At 41.0% G+C, this 18,925-nt stretch overlaps 1 protein-coding gene across 2 annotated transcripts in view; it reads left to right on the top strand.

Moving 5' to 3' along the window:
- LOC126413070 (protein zer-1 homolog) overlaps positions 1–18,925 on the top strand; it is a 186,755-nt gene that overhangs the window by 23,612 nt on the left and 144,218 nt on the right. The gene's annotated exons all lie outside the window — the stretch shown is intronic.

The raw sequence follows: 18,925 nt of genomic DNA, 5'->3' as shown, positions 1-18,925 counted from the left end.
TAATAAGGTCCTTCTATTGGCCACCAGATTCTCCTCCTGATGTAACTTAAAATTTTAGAGAAAATCTCGCTTTGCTTGTACGTAATTTTCCTGATTATTCTGTAATCATTGGAGAAGACTTTGATCATCCAACAATCACACGAGATACTCACATTTTTTTTTAATTATAGGTGTGGCAAGATCCTTCTTTGAAAACTACCTAGAACAGATAATTCAAAGTCCCACTCATGATGAAAAAAAAAAAATCACAGCACAAAAAATAATTAATGTAGAGTAATGAAATTTTGGGAATACATATTTAAGTGATAAACATCGCAAGATCATAGATTAATGTAAGCGCAATATGAGCCATTGCAAACTTGAAATGCTGGTACATTAATAACTGTTGTAACTGTGTGACTATTGAATGCAAGCATGCAAATACGCTTGCATTGTGTTGTACAGGTGGCAGGTGTCAGTTTGTGGGATGGAGTTCCTTGCCTGTTCCATTTGGTTGGTCAATACAGTGACAGTTAATGCTGTTTGTGGATGATGCTGGAGTTGTTGTACAATGATGTACCATAAATGCTCAATAGGGGACAGATCTGGTGTTTAAGCATGTGAAGGCAACATGTCGACACTGTAGAGCATCTTGGGTTACAACAGTGGTGTGTGGGTGAGTGTTATCCTCTTGGAAAACACCCCCTGGAATACTGTTTGTGAGTGACAACACAACAGGTCGAATCATGGGATTGACAAACAAATTTGTACTCAGGGTGTGTGGGGTAACCATGAGAGTGCTCCTGCTGTCAAACGAAACCACATCCTAGACCATAACTTCACATGTGAGTCCAGTCTGTCTAGCATGCAGACATGTTGCTTGCAGGCCTTCAACTGACCTGCTCCTAACCAACACATGGCTATCATTGTTGCCAAGACAGAACCAACTTTCATCAGAAAACACAGAAGACCTCCACCCTGCCCACCAGTGAGCTATTGCTTGATGCCATGTGATGCGTCAGAGCCATACGCTGAATGCAATGGTCTTCCCTTTTGGAAATGCCAAGTGACCATCCAGAGCCTTGTCTTCTTGCCAAGGTACGTTCTTGTGATCACTACTACCAGCATTGGTGTACAGTGGCTACATTCCTGCCAAACCTTTCTGCAGTATTGCAGAACATCCAGCTTCTCATAGCCCTATTAGATGACCTCGTTCAGACTGTGTGGTGTTGATAATGATATCTTTGCCACTGTAAAGGCTTTGTTGACTAACATTGGCACACTATGCCCAATCTCATAGTTAATTAACAATCTGACCATCACAGCCTGAATTTAAAGCAAACCTGATTTGTGTCCTCATACTACTAGTGCCACCCTTATGCGACTAGTGCAATGAAGAGGCATCACTTTTCAGATGTTGAAGCACACATACCAACTCTTGTTTATGTTGCACAAATATTTCTTGGTGTTGTGATTTTTTTTCTGTCGGTGTATATTAGATCTAATGGCAACAAGACCTGAACTCTTTGAGGAATTTCGTATTGGAAGTGGTATCAGTGACCATGAGTAGTTAATAGCAACAGTGACAACCAAAACACAAAGGACAACTAAGACAAGCAGGAAATTTTATATGTTCAGCAAACTAGACGGACAAAGAATAGTACCATAGTCCAATGAGGAACTTCTGGCTCAGGACAGGAGCCTGTAGAGGAGCTATGGCTCAAGTTTAAAGAATAGTCGAACATGCACAAAATAGATATGTACCCAGTATGACAGTTCATAATGGAAGAGATCCTCCGTGGTATACTGTCACTGTGAAGAAACTTCTAAAGAAACAGAGACCATGGCATAATAGGTATTAAAAAAAAGCATAGAGCTATAATAGAGATGCTGAAGGAAACGCAGTTGGCAGTCAAGAGATAAATGCGTGAAGCCGTCAATGTCTTCCCAAAGAAATTCTGGTCATATGTAAAGGCTGTTAGTGGCACCAAAGTTAGTGCCTAGTTACTCGTAGACGAGACTGAAAGTGAGTTTGAGAGTAGCAAAGCAAAAGCAGAAATACTTAAATATTCGTTTACAGCCTATGAGTATTGCCGCAACTTGATTCTCGTACCACTGGAAAGATGAGTGAAATAGATATTAGTGTCAGTGGCACTTAGAAACAGCTGAAATAATTACAATTGAACAAACCCCCAAGGCGTAACTGAATTCCTATCAGATTATATACTGAATTCGCAGCTGAGTTAGCCACCCTGTTAACTACAATCTATTGTAAATACCTCAAACAAAAAACTGTGTGCATTAGTTGGAAGAAACAACAAGTTGCACCTGTCTACCTGAAGGGTTGTAGAAGTAATCCACAAAACTTCCACCCAACATCCTTGTCATCAATTTGTTGTAGAATCTTAAAACATTTTCTGAGCTCGAACAGAATGACCTCCTCCATGCCACCCTGCATGGATTCTGTAAAAATTGATTGCACCTTTCTCACCTAACATACTGTAAGCTTTGGGCCAAGGCAGTTGGATAGATGCAGTATTTCTTGATTCCCAAAAAGTGCTTGACTCAGTACCTCATCTAAGCTTATATTCAAAAGTGTGGTCATATCGGGTATCATACGAAATATGTGACTGGTTTGAAGATTTCTTGGTAGGGAGGATATGGCATGTTCGCTTGAATGGAGAGTTATCAACAGATGAATAAGTAACTTTGGGTATACCCCAGGAAAGCTTGTTGTGTCCCTTACTGTTCATGTTGTAATTTGCAGACAATATTAATGGTAACCTCAGATTTTCACACATGATGCTGTTATCTACAAAGAAATACAGTCTGAATAAAGGTGTATAAATATACATGTGGGAAAAATATACAGGGCTATTACAAATGATTGAAGCGATTTCATAAATTCACTGTAGCTCCATTCATTGACATATGGTCACGACACACTACAGATACGTAGAAAAACTCATAAAGTTTTGTTCGGCTGAAGCCGCACTTCAGGTTTCTGCCGTCAGAGCGCTCGAGAGCGCAGTGAGACAAAATGGCGACAGGAGCCGAGAAAGCGTATGTCGTGCTTGAAATGCACTCACATCAGTCAGTCATAACAGTGCAACAACCTTCAGGACGAAGTTCAATAAAGATCCACCAACTGCTAACTCCATTCGGTGATGGTATGCGCAGTTTAAAGCTTCTGGATGCCTCTGTAAGGGGAAATCAACGGGTCGGCCTGCAGTGAGCGAAGAAACGGTTGAACGCTTGCGGGCAAGTTTCACGCGTAGCCCGCGGAAAATTGGCTCATGCCACAACTGGAGACCGACAGCGCCGACTTCATCTTTCAACAGGATGGTGCTCCACCGCACTTCCATCATGATGTTCGGCATTTCTTAAACAGGAGATTGGAAAACCGATGGATCGGTCGTGGTGGAGATCATGATCAGCAATTCATGTCATGGCCTCCACGCTCTCCTGACTTAACCCCATGCGATTTCTTTCTGTGGGGTTATGTGAAAGATTCAGTGTTTAAACCTCCTCTACCACAAAACGTGCCAGAACTGCGAGCTCGCATCAACGATGCTTTTGAACTCATTGATGGGGACATGCTGCGCCGAGTGTGGGAGGAACTTGATTATCGGCTTGATGTCTGCCGAATCACTAAAGGGGCACATATCAAACATTTGTGAATGCCAAAAAAAACTTTTTGAGTTTTTGTGTGTGTGTGCAAAGCATTTTGAAAATATCTCAAATAATAAAGTTATTGTAGAGCTGTGAAATCGCTTCAATCGTTTGTAATAACCTTGTATATAAAAACAAAGATGCTGTAACTTGCCAAATGAGAAAGCATTGGTATGTTGATAGACACAATGAAAAACACACAAACACACACACAAATTTCAAGCTTTCACAACCCAAGGTTGCTTCGTGAGGAAAGAGGGAAGGAGAGGGAAAGACGAAAGGATGTGGGTTTTAAGGGAGAGGGTAAGGAGTCACTCCAATCCCGGGAGCAGAAAGAGTTACCTTAGGGGGGAAAAAGGACAGGTATACACTCTCGCGCGTGTGCGCCCACACACACACACACACACACACACACACACACACACAAAACCCGTATATGTGCGGATGGATGTGTGTGTGTGTGTGGGGGGGGGGGGGGGAGGGGGGGGGGCGAGAGAGAGAGAGAGAGAGAGAGAGAGAGAGAGAGAGAGAGAGAGAGAGAGAGTATACCTGTCCTTTTCCCCCCCTAAGGTAACTCTTTCTGCTCCCGGGATTGGAGTGACTCCTTACCCTCTCCCTTAAAACCCACATCCTTTCGTCTTTCCCTCTCCTTCCCTCTTTCCTCATGAAGCAACCTTGGGTTGCGAACCTTGGGTTGCGAAAGCTTGAAATTTGTGTGCGTGTTTTTCATTGTGTCTATCAACATACCAACGCTTTCTCATTTGGTAAGTTACAGCATCTTTGTTTTTATATATATTTTTCCCACGTGAATGTTTCCCTCTATTATATTTGTATAAATATTCAGTCAGACATTGATAAGATTTCAAAGTAGTGCAATGATTGGCAGCTTGCTTTAAATGCTCAATAATGTACAAAGGGCATTCAAAAAGTTTTGCACAGTTGTCCCAAATTTTTTTATTGAAGGAGGAGAATGAAATTTGTTGTGAACACACTTGGAACATTTAGCTATAAGTTGGCATATAAAAGTATTTTCTTTTATTTACAGGTGATCCATAATGGACCGCGAAGTAGATGTCAGGTTGCAACAATGATCAGTGATGAAGTTCCTCTTCAAGACCGGCAATGACTGAGCCACAACAATTCACAGGAAGTTGCTCCCTGTTTATGGGGAGGACACAGTGGATTGCAGCAGTATCCAGCGGTGGTTGCAGAGGTTTAAAGAAGGTGATTTCTCTCTACTGGACAATCCATGATGTTGTAGACCATCGATGGAAGTGAGTGATGTGAATAAGGAGACCATTGATCAAATCATCCAAAATGACAGATGTGTGATGACACGACAGCTTGCTAAAATGACTTGTTTGTCATTGGGTAGTGTGGTATCACTGGTACAGTCACTAGGGTACAGAAAAATCTGTGCATGTTGGGTGTCTCGATTATTGACAAGAGAAATAAAAATCGTGAGGAAGAATGTGCACGAGGGTCTACCGCATTGTGGATTATCCACTAGAGAGAAATCATCTTCTTTAAACCTCTGCAACCACCGCTGGATACTGTTTCGATCCACTGTGTCCTCCCCATAAAGAGGGAGAAACTTCCTGTGAATCGATGTGGCACAGTCATTGCCATTTTTGAAGAGGAACTTCATCACTGACAGTTGTCGCAACCTGACATCTACTTCATTATGGCTCACCTGTAAATAAACAAAAATACTTTTATATACCTACTTATGGCTAAATGTTCGAAGTACGTTCACAAAAAATTTCATTCTCCTCCTGCAAAAAATAAAAAAATTAGAGACAATGCAAAACTTTTTGAACGCCCTTTGTAAAATTGTACACTCTACAAAACTCTTCCTATGAATATAATATTAGTGAGTCACAGCTGGAATCTGTAAACTTATACTTGGATATAACACTGAGTTGGGACATGAAGTTAGTAGACTTCAGTTTGCAATAGAGATTGCTCACAAATCACTCATGTGACCTATCCTAGAATATTGCTCAACTGTTTGGGACCTCTTTCAGATAGGACTGGCAGGGGATATTGGATGTATACAGAGAATGGCAGCATGAATGGTCACATGTTTGTTTGACCTGAGGGCGAAGATGCTGCCCACAGGGATTGTGAGCATAAGCTTAGACTAATTATGGAACCCATAGACGCATTTAAAGAATCTTTCTTCGTGTGCTCCATATGTGAATGGATCGGGAAAAAGCCCTCATCTGTACGGTCCTCAGCCATGCAGTTCACAGTTGTTCACAGGTAGGTGAAATGAGGACACTTAACTACCGAGCAATCCTATAGATGTCTCTAGGGTCATGCTACCTCCTTTGCAAGTCGAGGGTACACATTAGAGGTGGGGGAGTGATACTGATATAGGCACTGCCAGTAACGCGACCTTGGTTTGCTGCCAGGCCACATTGTGTGCTGAAGTTTTATAGGTACATCGTCTCACTTTCTTATTGACAGATTTTTAGGCATCCCTTAGGACTTAGTGGTGAAAAATAGTTATGCTTCTGTAGTTGTGGGTGCATTGCACCTGTGTTTTTTGAAATGATCATAAAAGCAAAATATGGGGATTTTATAGATATTTAAATTAAAACTAATATTTTATTTTATGAATAATACATATTTATCAAAATCAACAATCAGTCATTGTTTTCAAGGGCTGAAATTATGTGACATACAAAAATCTACAGAAAATACAAAATAATAAAGTTTATCAAACCAACATTTTGTCTCCTAATTAATAAAAGTAATCTTATATCAGAAAATTAACAAAAAAATCAAACAATGGAAAATCTGGGATGGAATGTAACAACATTGAAAAGGATAGTTGCTATGCACCACACAGTGGAGATGCTGATCACAGATAGGCACAGCAAAAAGACTGTCACAACATAAGCACACACACACAAGTGGCTTCAGCTGCCAGAGACTGCATCCTGTGTGTGTGTGTGTGTGTGTGTGTGTGTGTGTGTGTGTGTGTGTGTCATCTATTTTTGACAAAGGCCTCGTTGGTCGAAAGTTTATTTTGTGACAGTCTTTTCGTTGTACCTATCTGCGGCTCATGACCTCTGCTATATGGTGAGTAGCAATTATCCTTTTCAGTATTGTTACAAAAAATATATATAAAACATGTTTCTAAAAAAAGTCTGGCACTTGCCCAATCACAGCCATGAATTGCAAACAATATTTCCACAAGTCATGCATATGGGCTGCTTACATTTAGCTTAGAACTGGACACTCTTCTGTCTCTTTCCAGACAAACAGAAAGAGCATCACTTTTTTTTGTTCTATCCAATTTTAGCGTCTCCCCAGAAATTCCCTCACCTGCCAGTGATATCTACTTTTACGAGGGTGGTTTGAAAAGTTCTCGGCATCACCACAAGAGGTCAGTGCTGGCGCAACGAGTCGTTCATGTGATATTCATTGTGCTGTTGCCCGTAAACACATGCCACATCAGTGCTCTTGGAAGAGAGCCGTGGCAGTGGTGTGTTTATGTTGTTCCCACTTAGTGATATGCGAAGATGGAAAAAATCAAGATTTGAGCAGTGATTAAGTACTTCGTAAAATAAGATATGAAAGCAAAGGACATTCATGCCAATTTCCAGAATACACTGGAGGTTCTGCTCCTTCATATTCAGCTGTTGCCAAGTGGACAAATGAATTTAAATTTGGTCAGGAGAGCTTAGATGATGATCCGCACAGTTGTCGGCCAATATGTGTCACTACCCAGAAATCATTGCAAAAGTACACAAAATGGACATGCAGGATCTCTGATTGAAAGTGCATGAAATTGCCCACACTTGCCAGATGTCATCTGAAAGGGCATATCACATTTTAACTGAAAAATTAGAAATGAAAAAATTATCTGCAAGATGGGTGCCTTGACTTTTGATGCTGGATCAAAAACACATGAGAATGGACATATCGGAACAATGTTTGGCCCATTTTAGCAGAAATGAATAGGATTTTTTGTGCCGGTTTTTGACCACCAATAAAACTTGAGTGCACTACTATACCGCAGGGTCAAAGCAGTGGAAACATGCCGATTCTCCGCCACCAAAGAAAGCAGAGCCAATTCTTTTGATGAGAAAGGTCATGGCATCAGTGTTCTCGGCTGCAAAGGGGATTCTGTTTGTAGATTATCTCCCCATTGGGCAAACAATTACTGGAGAATACTGTGCTAACCTCCTGAACAAATTGCAACAAAAGATACATGAAAAAAGGCCAGGGTTAGCAAGAAAGAAAATCATCTTCCGACAAGGCAGTGCGTGTGTGCACACACGTGCCGTCGCCATGGCAAAATTACCCAAACTAAGGAAGAAATTGTTGCCACACCTGCCTTATTCACCTGATATGGCTCTGTCAGACTTCCATATCTTCCCAAAACTGAAAATTTTTCTTGGTGGACAGAGATTCACTTCAAATGAAGAACTGATAGCCGGAGTTGACAAATATTTTGCAGGCGTGGAGGAAACTCATTTTCAAGATGGAATCAGGGCACTGGAACATTGTTGGACCAAGTGCATTAATTTGCAGGGAGACTACATTGAAAGATAAGAAAAAGTTTGTTATGTAAGTACTTTTTTCTATTCCATTCCAATAACTTTTCGAACCACCCCTGTAGCATCTTAGTTTCATGTATGATTCACGTGAAGACATAGCAAGGACTTTCAGGAATATCATACATGTCATTTTGAAGCTTTTTCATGATTCTGTTGGATTATTTAAGCATTCAGTGCACTCATGTCCAACAGCCTATACTCAGTAGGCACAGGTTGCTTGAATATACTGACAGGGGAAACTCCCATCACATCCGCCTCCGATTTAGTGCTGAGATGACCCAGTGCATAGCGCATCAAAGACTGAACACAGATCAAGCATTAAAACGGTGATAAGATGTAGTGAAGTGGGAAAAAAGAAGCAAAATAGAAATAGTGAAGAGTCCAAGCTCAAGATGTGCAACATCAAGCGAAGTGCAAGAACCATGGCATCGTGGTTGTATGGTCATGGTGTTGGATTGCAAAGTGGGAGATCCGTTTTCAAATCTACCTCTTGCTCCCCAACCCCAGCTTTTGTTTAGTAGAGTTACGAACTTTCTGTCCGGTCACTGACATGTCTGTTCTCTTTCTGTAGTCTTCCAACTTGTCGTACGATACGCTGATTACAGAATATGAGTCATGGTAATAATACGTTACTGTCACAAGTAAATGTGATGAATAGTTATAGCAGGTGAGATGCCACATAGACATCTCACAAAAGTGAAAACAATAAATAAATGGGTCTGAACTTTGTTACAACAAGGGAATTCAAGAGTCAAAACTTCCCAAAAGGTATGCTAGAGTCAAAACGTGGTACTTGTGTAGAACAAATAGGAGGGATGTACGTCGGGAGTTCCCTTCCTTACACCTCACTGTGTCAAACGGATGTTACATCACAATACAAACACAAATGTGAATGCAGAGAACAGTCAGTAACTGGATGGACAATTCATAATTTTAACACGGATCTCCCCCTTTGGAGTCCAACATCATGACCACATAACCACGATGCCATGGCTATTGAAATTCACTTGATGTTGCACATCTTTAGCTTGGACGATTCACTGTTTCTATTTCATGTTTTTTCACATTCAGTACACTTTCTTCTTGTTTTCGTGCTTGATCTGTGTTCATGTTTTGACAGGATATCTACTGGTCCATCTTTCCACTATGTCTGGGGTGGGGTGGGGGCAGTGCAATGGGGAGTTTTCCTTGTGAGCACATCTGGTCAACACAATCAATGCCACCTTTTGTGCCGTTATAGAGCAGAATGATTGCAGGCTTGTTTATGGACTGGTTCTCATGTTGTGATGCATCAAAGAGACAATTATGACACACTTTGTTCTTCATAGCCGACAATTGTTGCTTCTTTTGTGAATCTGAGCAGTGACAATCCAAGTGGATGATCTGTGGTAATTTTCTTTTTGTTTTTCTTCATCGTCCCTACAGCCGTAATGCCGACAACTTCCATTGAGGTGTACCAGTTGTCAGTTGTTATGTTACGATTGCTGTTCACAGTTGGCTGGCATAATCGTAGACGAACTTGTACTGGTATCAGTAGTTTCTTCTCTGCATTTGTCAAAATGAGCCCATCAGTATGTTTACCACAGTACAAGTACATGTAGGTCATAGTGCATTTTAGAGTCTACAAGACGTTGCATTTTCAGACCGTATTTATTTGGTTTTCTTGGAATGTACATTTTGGAGCCACAACACCCATGGAAACCTACCAATTCCTTGCCAATTGTTCCACTAACACCAATTGTGTAATTTGCTTCAGAATTCTTACTGAATGAATTTATTTTATCTGCAGTGATGCATTCTGGGTCTGTCTTTTTTCACCTCGGTATTCAGGATTGTCAAAGTTGGAGGCATACTAGGAATATATAAAATCACAAAGAAGACATGCTTACCTGGAAAGTGTCTCTTCCAGTTCCGTTTGTCACAAAGAGCGACACAATATCTTCATTGTTCGATTTGAACACAGCAGAAGACAGCAACAGACCTGAGAAACAGTACAGTTCTTGAGAGCATTCCCTCAGTTCTGTATGATCAAGAGATTGTATCTCATCTTCAAAGTTTCTATTTTTTTGTGTAAAACAGCGTTTTGTCCCTCGTATCACTGTCAAACAGTAAATGGAATGCTTCATTAGGATGATAGGGCTCAACAGGTCTTGGTCAATATGTACTAGATAGCAGTCTGATAAAATTATAACTTGTAACTCAAGTATTTCGTGTTGATGGTGCTTTAGCCGACCTACACCAATTTTTCCCATAAATATCCCCTGTAGAATCGCACTGTTCACTCATCCCATTGTCATCAGAACTTTCGTAGTCAGATATTTCAGAGCTCGTGTCATGTTCACTGCCTGTAACAACGTCCTCGTCATTATCTGAGAACTGATTGTCTGAACTTGGTTTAGCATTACAAGCAGCTAAGGAGTTCTCATTAATTTCTTCATCATTTCCTTCCAATTCTTCAGTCAGGCACTGTTGTATTATACCTTCCTCGTTAGCACATACATGTTTACGATTTGCCATTTTGATGAAATGAAATAAAGAAAGTTATGTATCTATACTCGTGGGTCCATTGGACTTGCGCGAAAGCCTAGGAGTAGCAAGCAAAATGCAACCCTCTAACATACCAGACTTTGAAAATTTAACCTGGGAACATTGGACCCAAGAATACAGTTACTGGTTAACATAAGCTGGGTTCCCCATGTTCTGCTTCTTGTTGCGAATTCTCACGTGTATTGCTATCTTCGAATTGCATTGTAGATATGTTGCTTGTGTCCTGATTGAGTTCTTCTCAATTTGGTAATATTGGGTGGGGTAAATGTGTCCATAGGACAATTTGGTTTTGTTTCATACTTTACAGAACCTGGTTTCGTTACATGGTGTTCTGTGGTTTTTTGTATTTGTTGTTTCTTACGAATCTTTGTGTGAACTGGTCTATGTAAATATATTGCTGTTATTGCACTTTGTTTTTGTTAGCAGATGTCTTCCGTGCTTTCTTGCATTTAGTGGAGAACTCTGTGTAAGCATTTTATTACTTCTTGTCACAGAATGAGTGAATAATTCTGCTTTGAATGGTGTTGCTTTTTGCTGCTGAGTGCCATGCTATGTGTTTCACAGTGGCTTGCAAGTATGGAGGTAGATGTAGATGAGAATGTGCTGGATTCTTAGTGAGTAGAGTACTCTTTCTTGCAAAAGCTAGAAATGCTATAGTAGGTATGCAGATGTTTTGATATATTATTAACAGGAACTGGGCTTATGAACAGTAAATTTTTAGCAAAAGTCAATGAAATTTTCAGTGGTGTCCGTTATAAAATAGAATGTACGAAAAATAGATCGGAACATAAATGAAGTAGAATATGAGCAATATACCCACCATGCATTTAAATCTAGCAGTCATACATGGATTCATATGCAGAAAAAAATTGATGTGAGTCGTAGAATACCATGTGATGAAACAAGCTTCTGTTTCATATGATGAAACTGCAATATTGGGTTTTACAAATTAGTACTCTGTACCGCCAAACTATGAGACCCAGCCAGAAAGTAAGATGATGGTAGCCAATGAAAACCTCATAACTCCATTTTGTTAAAATTTGCAGGTGATGCAAAAACAGTTTCTTAAAAAATAATATAAAGTGATATAGAAAGTTGCTACATGTGTAAGTTTATAGCAGAAACCTAGTCGTTGGCAGGCAGAAATCTGTGCACTTTCACACCTCTGATTATGATGTTACTGGAATTACAAGTTCTTATAGGCTTGGTGTTACGAGTTTTTCATTACCTACCATTGCTAAACAGAAAATATTATCATCTAGTGCTCGTATTTCACAAAGTAAGAATACCGATTATCAAGCCATATTTTCCCAAATTCAAAGTTCACTGCCAAGCGACTTGGAGCGCTACTGTCAGTACCTGTTTCAATATAGTAACATAGGCTGTGCACTTCTGATGTTTTGGTGTTCGGCGGGCCTATTTGTGCTGTTTAGGTTGCGAGAAGCCAGTTCAAGACAATGGCGCAGTGAAGGTTTATCACAACAATGTCACTCTTTTTACAATACCAATCAATGATATGTCAATGTTAAAAAGCCTTCAGAGTATTGTTAAGACAAAAGCTACAAAGTCTGATTTTGTGTCACTCCAGCATAGCGTAGTGCGACAAGTAGTTCAGAAGCAGATGGAATTAGGTTCGCTTCCCCAAATGTCCTATTTTTTATCCTCTCCTTTGTCTGGTTAAAAGATTCACTGACTGTCGTATTGATTTAATAAAAGTGTGTTCTGCCATATTCAGTGTTGCTTACATGTACACTGAGGTGATAAGGAGGAGTCTGCATGTCTGTACTGAAATTATTTCAGTAAATTAGGAGTTGTTTGCGTGTCAACAGAGCGTTATTTAAGAGTAGTTTACAGGTCTGTAGGCTGTGTGGTGTGACCCCAAGCATGTGTTTTGTATCAGTGTGGTAAATATACTCCACCCCTAAACAAATTGTTCCAAAATAAATAAAGCACACTCCTTCCTTACTGTCTCCAGCAACCCGGCGCAGTCTGAGTCATTTTCGCACCATTTTCCCCCTTCAGACCACCCTCTTAGATTACATCACAGGAGGTATGACAGCACCCTCTGGTGGCCGTGCTGTGTACTAAGTCAGTTGGAGTCTAGATCTCATGGTGGAGACACTGCCTGCAAAATAAAGACTTATTTACAGCACAGGTAAAGTCGTTTTCCCACCATTTTCCCCCAACCCAGACCGCCTTCTTAGGTTGCGTCATGGAATGGATAACAGCACCCTCTGGTGGCAGTACTGTGTACTAGGTTAGTTGGACTACAGACCCCATGGTAACCACACTGTTTCCTGCCATTTCCCCCCACCATCTTGGATTACGTCACGGAATGGACGACAGGCCACTCTGGTGGTGCTACTGTGTACTAGGTCAGTTGGAGTCCGGACCTCGTGGTGAACACACTGGATGGTGATGCTTCCTCTAGTTGTTTAAATAAAGACTGGTGCACGATTTCGACAGTTGATGATTAACAAGCAATTTGCCGAGTCTTTTAGATGGATTATTATTTTGACAATTTATGGATTTGACTTCTGAAGAATTTATGGATTGTTTGGCTCTCTGAACATAAAAGGTATTGCATTATTTATGAGTGGTTTGCAGGTCTGTAGGCTGTGCAATGCGTTATTTGACAGTTTACAATTTGCAAGCACATGTGCAGAGCATTATACATGAATTATTTAGGAGAAGTTTACAGGCCGGTATGCTGTGTGGCATGACAGAGTGTGTGTTCTGTATCACTGTGATAAATATACTCCATCCCTAAATAAATTGTTCCAAAATAAATACAGTACACTCCTTCCTCTCTCCAGCAGCCCAGTGTAGGTTGAGTCCTTTTCCCACCAATCCCCAGGAAGAGATTATTCCAAATGCTCTTTCTTTCCCCCCATTTTCTTAGGTTAGTAGAGATAGCCCAAGTGACCTTTCTTTACCGCCAAAATTCAAACTTGGCACCAGGTCCTAGGAAGAGGTGGCGGTCGGATGACTTAGGTTAGTGGAGGTAGCCCAGGTAACCTATTTTCCTGCCATTTTCTTAGGTTAGCAGAGATTGCATTGTCCTGATGGAATTTGAACTTCCTGTCAGGGGAGGGGAGGTGGGACGTGCGTTCAAGGGGGACATGGCACCTTCCTGCCATCTTGAATAATGGTACTTGACACAGACATACAGAAAAGAGAGAAAACTGGATACAGTTGAGTAAAGTGCTATATTACACCTCCCGATCAGTGCATTTGGGCTAGGTGTTGGCAGCTGTGCTACATTTACAAGCAATTTTAGAACACAGAACTAGTGGTTATGTCATTATCATATGGATAGATCTGACATAAAATCGATAGAATTGCGAAAAATGACAAGGCAATAGGTATAAATGGACTGAATATACATCGAAGTACAGAGAAATTGAGGAAGTAATTGCGTATCTTCTGGTTCCCGCTGAACAATTTGTACATGGGAACAAGTATGCAGAAGCAAGAGGAATCCGAGAAAACGTCGACATCAAAACAAAGGGAATCAGGGAGGCAGTCAATTTTTCTCCGTCGAGGCAGCATTATACTGTATGTCTATTGAGGTACCAGTGATATGCACAAGTTGACTAGTGTATCTGATGCTTTTCAGGAAGACAGAGAACCACTCGCCTCTAAACTTACTTGCGTCTGTGTTAAAGGATGACAGAGTGTGGACAGGTTGGTTAGTTGAGATGGAGCTGTAACGAGATATGATTTAATGGTTGACTGATGATGCATTCTAGAGAAGGAGAAGTTGCTGGAGGTCTGTTTTTCCACTGTTCTGTCAGGATGCATCATTCGTGTGACATAGCCTGCATTCTACTCATATACAGCCATGTATTCTGTATGTGGTGCAAAGCAATCGTTAATGGTAAACCTGTTGGTCATCGGAGGACTTCCATCTCATGTGTGATGAAACGTGGCACATTCCTCTAAATGAATTTTGAACGCAATGTACTCCTCCTACACCCCCCCCCCCCCAACCCACCCATTGCATCTGGGGTGTAAAATTGTGACTTCAGTGTCATAACTAAGTTAGCGATAGGTGCTTGTGAGGCAGTGCAATCCCTGTGTACACATTTTCCTGACAGCGTGCTGTTTCCAGAGTTAGTTACAGAATGACTTGTAGTTTTCACATTTTTGACACTGTTGCTATGCGTTTATCTGTTTCCTTGTATGAGGTATTCGCCGTTACTCATGATCATTTTATATAGGGCTGATGCAGTTATAATATAATTTCTGAACCATGATCAGATGTGATCAGTGGGCACTATACATCTCCGGAAAGCTGTATTGTACTCGTTTCACACAGAGCCAATGTTTTAAGAAAGTAGTTTTTTCGTTTTACGGTTTGATAACATAGTTTATTGTAGAGAAACTGGGAAGAAGGATGTATGTCCTGCACTTGAAATATATTTCTTACATTGGAATATTAACAGCGCTACATTCCATATGACTGTTAGGTTGTAAATGCAAGAGATCTAACATTATAGCCCATTTTAAGTGCAGAACGTTGTAGCCTTAGCAGTGCGTGTGTTTATGTTCTCTCTTACTAATACGTTCCTGGAACTGATCCTAGTACAATACTTTAGAGTTTTTAGCTTGGTCGATTTATGTAAAAATGGTTGATTTATGTAAAAATGCGTTGAACTCCATCTGTCTGGAGCTCCATTGCGCATAAAAATCATTCGTTTCTTGTTCTTCTTAACCGTCTGCTACTACATCATGACACTTTGAAATCTGTTACTATACATTGATAAGAAGTGCTAAGCTCCTCGACATGGGTGCATCTTGAGAAATCTCATGCACTTGGATGGATGAAGACTCAGAAAGCTCTATTCATATATAAGACGTGGAGTGTAGCGGTCTACTTCTTATCGGCTGCAGATAAATTCGGTAACGGTGCTGCAGGGCGGGTTGGTCAATAACAGTATGATGAGGGTCTTTTACTCTCTTATTTTACCCTAAGACAGTGAGAATGCTCTGTGACTCTCATACACAGAGAGATAGATTGTAAATTAAGCACTGTGCTCGAGGTGTAGAGTGCTGTTTGGTATACTTTGATGAATTGTGTGTTCAAGAATTAACACTGAATGGGCATACTGTGGAGTCAAGTATCTGCATTCGCAATCATGCTCGCAGAGTAGAGAAGAGGCGGTTTAGCTATGATACTGAAATTGGGGAAACATGCTGTCACGTCACAGGCGGGTGTTGAAATTACTATAAAATTGCTAAAATTGTTCGTGCTATCAACTGCGATGCTTATTATTACAGTACATCGGTAGTGTCTTTTCCATCCCATCCGCGCATTGGCATGCTGTTAGTTATCACATAATGATTAACTGACAGTGCTTGTTTGAGTTGGGGAATGAGTTTTATGGATGGGTGACACCTTCTGGGGGTTGCTAGCACTGAAACAGTGATTGCATATGTGAGTGCAATATGAGGAATCAGTCAGAAGGGAACACAGAGCCATGATCTATTCTGTCACTGTGACAGACGAGTTTAAATGCAGAGGTCGTCAATCAATCATCAGTTTGGAAACTCTCCACAACACAGCCAAACTCTTCTAGTTTCCTTTTGTTGTGATTGTCTTTCATTTAAAATCGTCCAGTGTGTGGTGGGTCATGGTAGCCACTGTAACAACATGATTTACACTGTGCGAAGTCTAGTTTTCTGTGAGAGGCCGTGGATCAGAACATCTTAATGTCAGTTTAGAACCTGACACAGGTCTCGAAGTCATGGCAGAAAAAGAAAATGTTTGGCAGTGTTTGAAAGCATGTTAGAAAACAATGTTTTAAATGACGACACAGGGACACAGGGAGCGTCTCTTGCGACTTTCAATATAGTCTGTGGGATACGATCATTCTCCTAGAGTATAGGTGACGAAACTTTAAAGTGGCCTCTGCAGTGGATCAGTACGTGTATATTTAATAGGATCGTCCCACACAGGCAGCAGCAACAGTTTGAGATGTAAATTCAGTGAGGGACAAGGTGTTCCGTTAGGAATGTTATTCTGGGAATCATCGCACAACTTTCTCTCTGTGCCAGATCTACATCGCAGTTATGCATCATTGCACCTGCAACGGCATCTAGGTGAGTTCTATATCGGATGAAGTTAGGGGAGCTTTTGTTGTTTGTAATTTTTCTCTGTTGGATGGTACAGAATAACGATGATAGCATGTTGGGTTGATACATGTGAACGGACGCGGAGCTGCTTCAGACAGTAGTATCTTTATCTGTATCTGGTTTGGAGATGCACCATAAGGCGTGCATTTCCACTGAATGGTCGAAACACGGTCCTGTTGCACTAACTCAGATCGTTCTGTTTCTACATGGGCCACAGAAGGTGGTGGATATGGCTTTCTCTGACTTCTGCTCAGTTCCAACTTAAATTGGAGCGATCACATGCACTAATTGTAGAAATGGGATCAGTTGCAAGATGCATAGGGGCTGACTAAAACTAAGTTGGAATTTTACTGTAGCAGACGGGTTCAAGAAAGGTGTCTCATTTCGAGATATGAGAGTGCCGGAAATGTGATTCCGTTGTGGCTGTGATCCAACGCAGGTATCTGCTTGAATGGAAAGACTTGATTCCAAATAATGGACATCATTTCTAGCGGATAGTGTAACACTAGACATCTGAAAAGCTGGTGTACATTTTCTTACGACCTCAATCAGTACATCATCTACTACTACTGTTGGTGATCTTCTCAATCAGTCATCACCTAAAACTCAGTGGATATCTCGCAGAACATCTGACATGGCATTGATTCAGAATACGTTACAAGTACTATAGAAATATCTAACTGGGGCTGCATGATCCGCTAATGGCGATCTGCAGGATGCAGGTGTTGCGTGAATTCATAATGATCGGTCGCAGCCCATGCTCGTGCAGCTCGTTAACGACCGTGCATTGTGAGACATGCAGTTGCCTTGCTATGCTACGTCTACTTCGCTGAGACTCTTGGTGTAGGCCCTCCAGAATGGCTTCCTCAGTAGCCGGAGTAGGACGAGTCCGTGGACACTTCTGTCACGTGATGGTGGAAGGAGAGAACCTGACTCACGAAAGCGCAGCTCCAGACCACGAAACGCATTTTTATCTTGATGGTGTCGACGAGGATATGTAGCAGCATATTCACGAGCGGCAACGCCAGCCCTGTTATCAGATGCAACAAGGACCAGAACCATATCAACATATTCATTGTTTGTTTATGCCATATGTCTGCCATACTGGATTAGAGGTTTACAATGAGAAAATTCAATACGTGTACGCATGTACATTGGAGTCTGTCACGGGCACTTCACTCCGCTCGCAACTAGTCCCTGCCTGGTGGACAGCGCATACAGTATAAACATGCTGTCAGTCCTGTGCCCTGTTCCGCCTAATGCGCATTACCCCTCTGACAGAGATTGTTCTGCATGATTCATCGCGATACCACTGATTGTGAAATTTTCGATTTCGAATTACACAGTTTCCCTAACTGTAATAAACATGATGTTTCCACAATCCCATTGATAGAATAATAATAATAATAATAATAATAATAATGCATTGAGATATATACTAAACAGCATGCAGTTACCAGACTTAATGTTGAAAGGCATAATTAGTGGGATCATGGTGATAACACATACATATAATAACCGAGTTTGGAAGGTATTTGCAAAGCACGTTGCTATTCCTACTGGTAATGTAACGGACCTGAATGAGACAAGAATAATAGTTGGTACTAATCTATGGGACCATTGGAGGAGGGTACAAAGAAAACAGATTTTGCATCTAGTAGATGAAGTGGTGTGAATAAATTCATGGTCACGACATGGAAAGGGCTTCTTTCAAAGCTGACCATTCTTCCATTTCTACGATTGCAGTATGCAAGTGCAAATGTTTTCTAGTGTCTCCACTGCAATCGCTGTTGACGATTAAGATGCCAGATACCATACCACCTGGACTACATTTACCAAATAAAAAACATATGCCTCAACCCAGGATTGAACCATCGACCTCCTGCATGCTAATCCAATAACTCTATCCACTGCACCATCTGTACAGCACCACTAATATGTGCTGACACAGGTAGTTACCATCATGTGGTTACAATGTTGCCAGGGTGACACCTTTCAACACCTTTTTTCTGCCA

Source organism: Schistocerca serialis, chromosome 1 (assembly GCF_023864345.2).
Source record: "Schistocerca serialis cubense isolate TAMUIC-IGC-003099 chromosome 1, iqSchSeri2.2, whole genome shotgun sequence".
NCBI classification, from domain to species: domain Eukaryota; kingdom Metazoa; phylum Arthropoda; class Insecta; order Orthoptera; family Acrididae; genus Schistocerca; species Schistocerca serialis.
This window is presented reverse-complemented; position numbering and strand designations above follow the sequence as displayed.